We start from the raw sequence: 10,956 nt of genomic DNA, 5'->3' as shown, positions 1-10,956 counted from the left end.
GCTTCCTCCCCCCCCCGTCGCCTGCCAGCCCGCCGGCTGGCTCCGAGGCGGCGGTGGCGGCGGCGTTGCAGAGCGGCTCCTGCGCATGCGCAGGAGACGCTCTTGCACTTTCGGGGGGATTTAAACATCCCCCCGAAATTTTTAAAAACTTTTTGTATTTTTGTGCACACGTGGGGACTGGCCCACGTGTGCACAAACCTCCCCCGCCCCCCCAGCTGCCCCCTCCGTGCTGATTTAAGTATCCGCACGGAGGGGGCAACTTGGCTATTAGATATATAGATGCATTCTGTCAGCTAAACCCACCTTTTCCCCCTTCTGTCAGGCTACAGGTTTTTTTTTTTAACATGAGTTATGATCATTATTTGCCCATGTGGTACTATTTGCCCATGTGGAACTTACTCGTTTCCTGTACTGTTATCATCTGGTATGAAATCATTCTGTTATCTTGTGTGATCAGGGAGACGTGTACCCTTGCGAGGCAAAGTAGCCCTGGCCCCCCTCCCCTCAAGGGTTAATGTGAATGGTTCAGGTGGGGTAGCTGTGTTGGTCTGAAGCAACAGAGTGAAGTATGAGTCTGGTGGCCCCTTTAAGACCAACAAAGTGAGTGGTTGTGGGTCTGTTCTATCCTTCGGGTGTTATTAATTGGCCTCTCGGCTTACATGGCCCTTATCATCTCCAAGGCCAGAGCTGGAAATATGGTAATTAGCTCCTCATGAGAACCTGCGCCCTGATGGGAGGGGGAAATCTGGAGTGATGGGGTAATTTTCTAGAGGGTTCCAGCAAGAATGTGTCCTGATTGGGTGTCATCATCTGATGCTGCTTGGACAAAAAACTATAATTGAGCTAAGGGTCTGGTGAAAGAAGCTAGGTTGGATTCTGATGGACTGAAGGCCTAGACTATAATATGCTCAGGGCTTTTTTTGTAGAAAAAGCCCAGTAGGAACTCATTAGCATAACAGGCCACACCCAACAGCAGAAACGCATTAATATATTAGGCTACACCCCTGACAGTACAGCTCATTTGCATATTAGGCCACACCCCCTTGTTACCAGAAGTCTGGTCATCCAGCCACACCCACCTTTTGCTTCTTATTCTGTTTACCTTGTTTGTTGTCAAAACCCAGGGCTTTTTTGTAGCAGGACTCCTTTGCATGTTAGGCCACACACCCCTAATGTAGCCAATCCTAATGAGTTTCTGCTGTTGGGTGTGGCCTGTTATGCTAATGAGTTCCTGCTGGGTGTGGCCAACTCAGGAGCCAGCCGGAACTCCGTTCCTGTGCGTTCCTGCCCTATGCTTATATCGTATACAATAATGTAGAGAACACATGACCTTTAACGCTTGGATTTAAGGTTTGTGCCTTCTGATGCAGGTTCTGGGAAAGTGTGTAAGATAGTTAAGCTAGTTTTCTTATTTTTCTGCTGTTAGAGTATTGTGTTTAGAGATGTGAAGGCCCGGAAAAAAAATGGAAAATTATGGGGGGGAAACAGGTTTTTTTTCTTGAAGCCTTTTTTGTTTTTTTCTGAAAAATTGAAAAAAGAAAAGGAAAAAATTGATTATGGCACGTTTTATTTTAACATGATGAATAAAATATTTTAAGACAAGGTGTTCAAATATTTTCCAAATCATTTCTAAAAAATGTGTATGGTATCAGATTAATCTAATTTCTGTGCACTGAGGACAAGCAAGTCTTAGGTTACAAACTGAACTCTCCAATGGATAATGACAGACACAACAGAGTAGCTGCAGAAGCAGAGACTGAACTGATACTGATAATTACAGCTTAGAAAATGATTCTGATTAAATTTTATGCCCATTCATTGACACTTAGTTCCACACTCCCTTCTATACACCTCCCCCTCTTCAATTCTTTTTATGAGAATGTTTTTTTAAAATTTTATTTAAAACGAGAGGAAATATGAATAATTGTTACTTCTGGATTTTTAAAAATTGTTTTGTGGAGATTTTTTTGTCTGTTACACATGAACTAGTAAACAGTTCAGGAGATTGTTGCTCCATTTGTTACAATTACAAATAAATATTATTTAAAAAGTAAATTCTGTTTGTAATAATTGTTTGGATACACTATATTTTTAATATGCTAGTTGTGATAATTTCATGCCAAGTAAAATTGTCCATAGTAATATTTTATGTTCCTAAAGTAACAAAATGACTTTCAATCTGGAAAAGAAAAAAGAAGTGCTAAGAAGCGTTTTTTCCATTTCCCCTCCGGAAAAAAAACGGAAAAAACCTGCAGTTTCCCAAGCTTCAAAATTTCTGGAAATTTTATATCTCTAATTGTGCTGCCTACAGATTACATCTTTTGTTTTGACTGAAATATAATTTTAATAAAATTCAAGGAAGGTCTGGTTACATATCTACAACAGCCTTGGGACAGGGTTCAGTTTTGGACTCCTTGAGAACTCTAATGTGTCAGTGTGACTGTGGCCCAGTTTCTAATTCAACCTGAAATGGACATCAAAGGCGGTCCTTCTGGCGGCTGGCATTCTAATGCTGCTGGTATAGGTTAAACATCTGGTTTAAGGAACGCCCCTAACCCAGGCAGTGACCCACACAAATCTGATCTGTTGATCAAATGGCAAAGATCCTCTACAGGTCTGAAAGTAATACTTAGTACAAACCTGGAAGAAGTACTGAGTGCAGTCAGTAATAAAGCTTACTAAGGGGAATTATGCAAATACCTGGCATGGAGATTTAACAAATTCAAGCAGTCCAAATAACTTCAGGTGTACAGTAATAATCTCCAGCATGAAAAAGCCCATGTTAACTGCCAAATACTCTAAAACATACACCCCCACAAGCTGTGCAAAGCGCTCAACTTGAGAAGGAGTGGGAGGCAAGGGTAAAGCAGTAACTAAGAAGATAAAGCAGGAACTATAGCTATCTGTACATGCAGATCTGGGAAGGGCCTGATTCCCTACGCAGACAGGGAATAGCCCGTAATTTTCAAAGGTAATCCAAAAACAAAGATGTATGAATATCATTAAGTGTTTTGTAGATTCTAGTTCCTGTTACCAGACAACATAAGAACATAAGAGAAGCCAATGTTGGATCAGGCCAATGGCCCATCTAGTCCAACACTCTGTCACACAGTGGCCAAAAATACCAGGTGCCATCAGGAGGTCCATCAGTGGGGCCAGGACAGTAGAAGCCCTCCCACTGTTGCCCCCCCCCCCAAGCACCAAGAATACAGTGCATCACCTGCCCCAGCCTGTGAGTTCCTATCTGTACCTTGTGGCTAATAGCCACTGATGAACCTCTGCTCCATATGCTTATCTAATTCCCTCTTGAACCTGTCCATGCTTGTAGCTGCCACCACCACCTGTGGCAGTGAATTCCATGTATTAATTACTCTTTGGGTGAAGAAGTACTTCCTTTTATCCGTTCTAACCTGACTGCTCCGCAATTTCATTGAGTGCCCACGAGTTCTTGTAGTCAAAAGCAGAACGTAATTTTCTTTTTAAGCTTGGAAAGAAGGGAATGGACAAGGTGGGCTGGGGCAGGCATGCCACCTGCATGGCTAAAAGTGATGATGGTCTAGGGTCCTAGGAATGTTTCCAAAAAGGATGTCTCCAAACAGGGAGTGTTAGATCTCCGATAACAATTGGCCGGAGACTGATTTCAGCAATAGTGATCAGTTTTATTGTAGGTACAAACAAATGATTAAAGAAGTCATAACCAGAACAGAACAACACAAGGAGCTAGGCTCCTTTTAAACACTCCTGGGCTAATGTAGCCACTCCTATTTACAATAATGTTATGCGGATAATGACCAATGAGAGTTCTTCCCTCGCTGGGAAACGGCACAGTTCTGATTGGTCGCTGTTGTGGAGCGACCAATAGGAAATTCACATGGAGGAACCCTCCTCTGACTCGAAGCTTAACAAGGAAAGACAATGAGGTGATTCACGTAAGCCTTTCCGAATACACCACAGGGTATGTATTCATAGGCAGGATGAAGACCTAACTACATAATACATTGTTGTATTTCTGCCACTTCTTTCAAAAAATAATAAAATTATTTTATTTTAAACAGTAAAAAGATAACAGTTGTAACATACAACAATGAAATTATGCTGGATAATTACAACATGTAATGAATTCTGGGTGGCTTACATATGGTGAAACACTTCATAATACTTAGTAGGAACCTTAAATTTAGAAGATTCAGAATTAAAAATATATTCAAGAAAAGGAAACCATTTCAAGTGAAAATTTGATTTCGTGTAAGACAAGTTAGCATTGGCAATTACATCAGATATCAGATTTCTGCCACTTCTAGCCTTTCTGACCCTCAAGAAATTTCCATGTTGACTATGACAGACTTACCTCAGCCTGTGAACAGTATCCACGTTTCTGAAGAACAGATATATGTGTACATGAGGTTGGGAAGCCCATGGATGCTTACTTTCGGGTGAAACTGTTTGTGCAAAACATTAGGATATTTTGAGAATTTTGGCTTACAAAAGGTGAACTGGAGGAGATCAGGAGGCAGAGAGCCTGAACATAATGCCTTGAAAGAGGTTGTTTAAATTTATCCATACTTGTTCCTTAGTGTGCTATTTTTTAAAAATAAAATTTACAAAAATGATGCACTATTTGCCCTATGGGGGATGGACATGTACTGATGGGCTGACTAAAACCTGGGAATGTAGTTCCAAAATCCCCACCGTGGAATTCCCCATGCATGTCTGGTAGAGAGCACCCAGGGGAGGGGGGAACATGTATGGCGTAGTTAGGCCCTTAGTTACCTCATGGAATTGGGATTCAATGTCCAAATAAAATTTGGAGACTATCTGAGCTGTTTGTAGGAAATGCTTAGGTAAGTATTGTTGCATCATAAAAAGTTGCCTTGAGCAACATATAAATTACCCAATTAATCCAAAAAGATCTAAAGAAAAATAAGCAACATGGAATGTTGATAGCCAGATAACTTTATTCTAACCAACGGAGTTGTTACTGGCTAAATACCAGGAGAAACTTCCTAACTGTCAGAGTGGTTGAGTAGTGGAACAGTCCGCCTCGGGAGGTGGTGGATGCTCCTTTGCTGGACATTTTCAAGAGGAGGCTGGACGACCATCTTTTGGGGATGTTGTAGGTATGTAGGTATGTAGGGCTATCTTTCGGCTATGCTCCTGCAGAGTGCAGGGGGTTGGACTAGATGACCTACAAGGTCCCTTCCAACTCTAACATTCTATGATTCTGTGATTCCATAAAGGTACAGCAGGAAGAAACTGTGAAGTGGTTCTGATCAAGAGCCAATCTGGACTGGAAGTGGAAAGGGAAACTGATTTTGCTAAACAAAGGTCCATTCTGTATCTGGCATTTGCTTCACATTTTATCAGCACTCGACCTGGTTCCCCCTTGCCTTGGAATATCTGTTTTCATTGCATTGCCTCGGATCCTGGTTTCTGTATTAGCTAGTATCAGCTTGCCATCTATTTTTTTTTTAACGCTCTCGCTCCTGCTATGGTATGCAAATTTTCCTGTGTCAGTACTTGGCCCAGTGGTCATTAGCCACCTGAGCCAAGTAATTCATGGTGAGGACGGTTATAAATAAAGAGGGGGAAATAGGGGCAGGGAAACTGACAGAGATCAATGAAGCTGTGTCAAGTTGTCTGCCTACCAGAGGTCATTTCGGGGGGGATCGTGGGGGATCGCAGTTCCCCCGGGTGAGGTACGGGGGGCGGGGCACATGACGAAGCCCCGCCCCCTGCTTCCGACCGCCCCGCTTCCGGCCCTCATTCAGCCAGGAGGAGGCAGGAGAAGAGGGAGGGTAAGTTGCTTCCTCCCTGCCTCTCCCCCCCCGCCTGCCTGGGGCCAGGGAGGGCCTTTGCAGGGCTTCCTTGCACTCCTGCCGGCCTTGCAGGTCCACCGCCGGGCCCCTGATGGGGCTCGGCAGTGGAGCTGCAAGGCCGGTGGCCAGGACCGTTGGGGGCGGGGTGTGTGGCCTTATGACACACTTCTGGTGATGTCAGGGGGTGTGGCATATGCTAATGAGTTATGCTAATGAGTTCCCCTAGCTCTTTTTCTACGAAACGACCCCTGCTGCCTACTGTTCCCTTCGAATTGGAAGTGTAGGAAGGAAAACCTACATTCAGATACCCCGAGACAATGCTGTAATGACTGCGAAGTCACCCCCGAATGGCCATAAATCTATGCCAAAGGTACCACAAAACCTGATGCATAAAGAAAGTGAAAGCAGCATGTAGTGTAGAGGGAGATTAACCTCCCAATGTGGCTGTGGAAAAACTGAGGCAGCAGATAGGTGCAGAATCAGCCAAAGTTTGAGTCAAGTGGCACCTTTGAGACTGTGGAGACCCCCCCCCCTTCCTGACTCTGGGTTTTTAAAGTGTTCCTGTTTTTGTTTTCTCTTCTCTCTGGAAGGGCAGGAAGCTAGGTCAATTACCAGCCGTGGTTATGCAAATAGCTTTACTTGCAAAGGAACTGAGGGATTTGGTGTTAGGTCCCAGAATGCCTGCAAGGAGGGCTCCCAGGATGCACCTGGGTGGCCCAGGGTCCACTTGGGTGACTGGGGTGAACCAGGTCAAAGGGGTGGAGAGTGTGATGTAGAATGGGTGGAGTCAGAGGTTTAATAAAAGTGCTTGCTCCCAGGAGGGAGGGTCTCTTGGTGCTGATCTTTGGAAGAAGACAGGCTGCTGAACTCTGTTCTGCAGGCCAGGAGCCATCGGCCATGTGGCCTGCCCTGCTGGCTGCAGAGAGGAGAGCCTTAGGTAATGAGAGAGGCCTTTAGAACCTTTTGTAACTTTCTAAACTTGAAATTGCTTACTCTATTTCAACATCTAGTAGAGTACATTTTAGAACCAGGGACAGGGGATGTGGTTGCACATCTGGTGCTGTGCTAAAATATGCTTACAACATTTTTCTCTTTTTAATAAATATGTTACTCCGTGAAGGTGGTAGTGTTCTCTGGACCACATAGTTCCCCCAACTGCCTTAGACCACGCTACTGTAAGAGGGGAGTCCCAGGAAGGGGGAAGGCAAGCAGTCAAGGCACCCGTTGCCTTGGTCCCTGTGGTAAGCAGGAGCTGGGTAGCAGGAGACCAGAGGGGTGTCAGGAGCAGTGTTCCCTCTAAGCTGAGTTAGTGTGAGCTAGCTCACCATTTTTTAGCCTCCAGCTCACACGTTTTTGTCTCAGCTCAGGAAGGATGGCTCCAGAGCAAACTAATTGATGCAGTAGCCAAATCACTTGCTCACAACTTTAATGCCAGTAGCTCACAAAGTAGAATTTTTGCTCACAAGACTCCACGGCTTAGAGGGAACATTGGTCAGGAGTCTGTCAATTATATCTGCTTTTACCCCTTTTGTTTTTATTTTTGGCAGTTTTATGTAATGTTGACAAAAAGTAAATTTTGCGTATTTTTCAATAAAAATGTATGTGTGGTTTTTGTTTATCTCTTGCGGCTCATAAACATCTGACATTTATTCTGTGTGGCTCTTACATTAAGCAAGTTTGGCCACCCCTGTGACAGAGGTTTATAAAATTATGCATGGGGTGGAAAGAGTTGACAAAGAGAATTTTGTCTTCCCCTCCTAAAATACTAGAACTTGAGGGCATCCGATGAAGCTGATGGACAGTAGATTCAGGATGGACAAAAGGAAATACTTCTTCAAGCAGAGGTGATTAAAATACAGAATTTGCTGCAAAAGGATGTAGTGAGGACCAGAGGAATAAACAGCTTTAAAAGGGGATTAGATAGATTCAAGGAGGATAAGTCTATCAGTGGGTACTAGCCATGGTGACTGAGGGGAACCTCTACTTTCAGAGACACTAAACCTCTTTAAAACTTCTCACAGCCAGGATGCCACATCAGGGAAAGGTGTCGGCCACTATGCCCTGTTGTTGGCCCTCCAGAGGAAGTAGTTGGCCGCTGTGTGAGACAGGATGCAGGAGTACATGAACCATTGGTCTGATCCAGCAGAGCTCTTCTTATGTTCTAAAAATTACACTCAGTTCACGTGTCAAGTATGTTGTGGTCATACTATAATGTCAGGTTCTCCATTTTATCCTGACATCTTTTAAATGTGTGCATACTCCTTTGCAATCTTCTTTTCTTATGCAGACAAAACACACTTGAATTATTCACACCCCAGTTTATTCAAAATTTGTACTTGTTTTGTCCTGAGGCTGGAGACAAGGCAGTGCTGAAAGTCACCGTTTCCCATTGTGTGTGTGTTTATCCCACTCTTGCCTCTGGTGTACAATTTTTGTTGTTTTGTAACTTACAAAACCCTGTTGGATCAGACACAGTAGCAGGACAAAAGAAATCTTGTGTAGGACAAGAAAAAACTTGTACAGTACAAGAGCAACAATGCCTTTCTCACACACCTTCAGTGCTCTCCAAAAACCCAACAGCTATTGTAAGCCATTAATTCGGAAAAGACAGGTGGTCACAGGACTCAGGAGGTACCTGCATTGCTGATTTCCTGGTCTTTTCAGCACCCCCAGGATGTGATTTTTGTTCTATGACAGTGGCTCAAATTTGTCCACCCCATCAGAAGATGATCCTTAACTATCATAGGGTCACTCAGTAAAGTGTCTTGGGCACAGTGTCCTGGTTCTTACTGGACTTTGTGTATGTGCACTGCGAAAACAAACCCCGCCCCCCCCAATAAAAAGCAATGCTATTCCCCCCCCCCCAGGAAATGAACAAAACAGATAAGGGTAAACCCAAGGGCATCCCTAATGTAAAGTAGGGTCTTGCCAAGTAATTCCAGTGAGAGAAACATAATTCTTAGAAGGGGTGGGGAGTGGAAAAGGTGCTAAAGGTACCTGGTAACCCTACTCCGTACTGTGTAATTTCAACTGCAGAATGGAATTATGAAGGGGTATGAAATTATGAAATTATGGAATTATGAAGGAGTGTGCTGCTGATCAGAAGAACTGCGTCCAGTATGCAGAGAGGCTTTCCCGGTATTTCATGGCTAATGATATTAATGGTGAAAATGAAAAGTGTGCAATTTTACTATTTGTGGAACAAAGATTTATAGATATTTGATAGCACCTGAAAAGCCCAGTGCCGAATCCTTTGAGGAGCTGACCCCAAATCATCAGACGTACAGTGCTTTAACTGTTTCTTGCAACCAGGAAATGTTAGTCCATAGAGCGTAACACTCTTTGGGGTGTATATGGGAAGAGGCGACCTCAGATATGTGGGTCCCAGGCCATGTAAGGCTTTAAAGGTTATTACCAGCACCTTGAAGCGAATCCAGAAGTTGACTGGCAACCAATGCAGTTGGTGGAGCACCTGCCGAATGTGAGTCCGCATAGGTATCAACGTCAGCAGGCATGCAGCCGCATTTTGCACCAGCTGTAATTTCTGGGTCAGCCTCAAGGGTAAGCCTGTGTAGACCGAGTTGCAGTAATCAAGCCTGGAAGTGACCATTGTGTAGCTAAGTCCTGGGGGGAGAGATATTGTCAGGGTCTTTAGTCAGGTAACACCACACAGGGCTTCATAAGAAGATAACTGTTTATTGGTAGATCCAATACTAGAGACACGTATACAGTTTGTGTCAGGAATGGCTGCCTATCCAAGGGCCTCTGACATACTAGAATCAAACCCCCCCCCCCCCCGTTAGCATAAGCCAATGGATATGGTTCATGACGCAGGCAAAGCAAGCAAAGCAAAAAGCCGTTAACTTTCCAAGCCGAGAAAACTGCAGCTGTAATATCTACAAGGTCAAGCATAAGATAGCAAACAGTTGGTGAGCCAGGGAGAGCTGAGACAGAAAACGGGAGGGCACCCCTCCACATTCCAGACTCATGACAGGGCTACCTGACATCTATGGTCTTAAAGGTGCCACTGGAAACTTAGTTCTACTAGTGTTTGAGAGTCTTGGTTCACCATTTCTTCTCTTGTCTGGCCTACAGGCTAAATGGGTTGCTAGATCCTAATTGCACCGAAAATCCACCTTGCCTGAAATATCCCTGTATGTCTGGATGTTTCAGAAGGAACAAAGGGATTTAGCTGGCAGTAAGTACTACATGACATTAGAATACAGGAGCATGTCTCTGAAGAAGCTGAGTGACATGATTGGTCAATGCAGCAGTAAGATGACACATCCAGATTTCCATCTGACTGGAATAAAAAAAATGAGACTAATGTCCAAGCTTTAGTTGACTTGATGATAAATACACTAATAGCAGGTGTTCGATACGACAGAAACGGGGCCATCTAGCCAAGAAGTGCCATAGAAAAATATACAGGAAAAGCATAACTATGGAAGTGGATACAGGAGCTTTCTTCTCTGTGATCAGTGAAGCCATTTATAACTGCTTATGCCCCAAAAGTACAGGGCCATAGTTGGAAGCAGTGAAAATGGTGTTATGAAAATATACAGGGCAACAAATCCCAGTGAGAAGTACTATCATTGTAGAAACGATGTGTATGCAAACCTGAAATTATGCTTATCCTTAGTAACGGCTAAAGGAAAGGGCCCTAAGTCTAATGGGTTGGGTCTGGACAGGGGTCATTTTGTAGAAAAAGAGGTGCAGGAGCTCATTAGTATAACTCATTAGCATAACCTATTTGCATATGCCACACCCCCTGACATCACTGGAAGTGTGTCGGAAGGCAACACCCACTGCTCAGGCTCCATTGGACTGTTTTGGATTGCTAGCTATCGGGCGGGGAACATGCAGGTCTGTCCTCACAGAGGAGGGAGAGCTTGTACTTGAATAAAACTTGGCCAAAACTGGACTGTTTTGGACCGGGGGGGGGGGGGGCTCTGCAACTTACATGGCTGCTTCTTACTCTGACTGAGGGCTGCTGGGAACAGGGGGCAGGGCTTGTTGCATGTGCCCATCCCCTGGGCTCTTTACTTCCAAAGCTCCGCTCCTGTGCGTTCCTGCAGGAAATGACCCCTGGGTCTGGATAGGTATATTAAATGTTGACTGGACAAATATTAATTATATA

The sequence above is a fragment of the Gekko japonicus genome, unplaced genomic scaffold, assembly GCF_001447785.1.
Source record: "Gekko japonicus isolate JY-2015 unplaced genomic scaffold, Gekko_japonicus_V1.1 scaffold1541, whole genome shotgun sequence".
NCBI lineage: Eukaryota > Metazoa > Chordata > Lepidosauria > Squamata > Gekkonidae > Gekko > Gekko japonicus.
The sequence above is the reverse complement of the archived record's forward strand: the minus strand, read 5'-3'. Positions refer to the sequence as shown.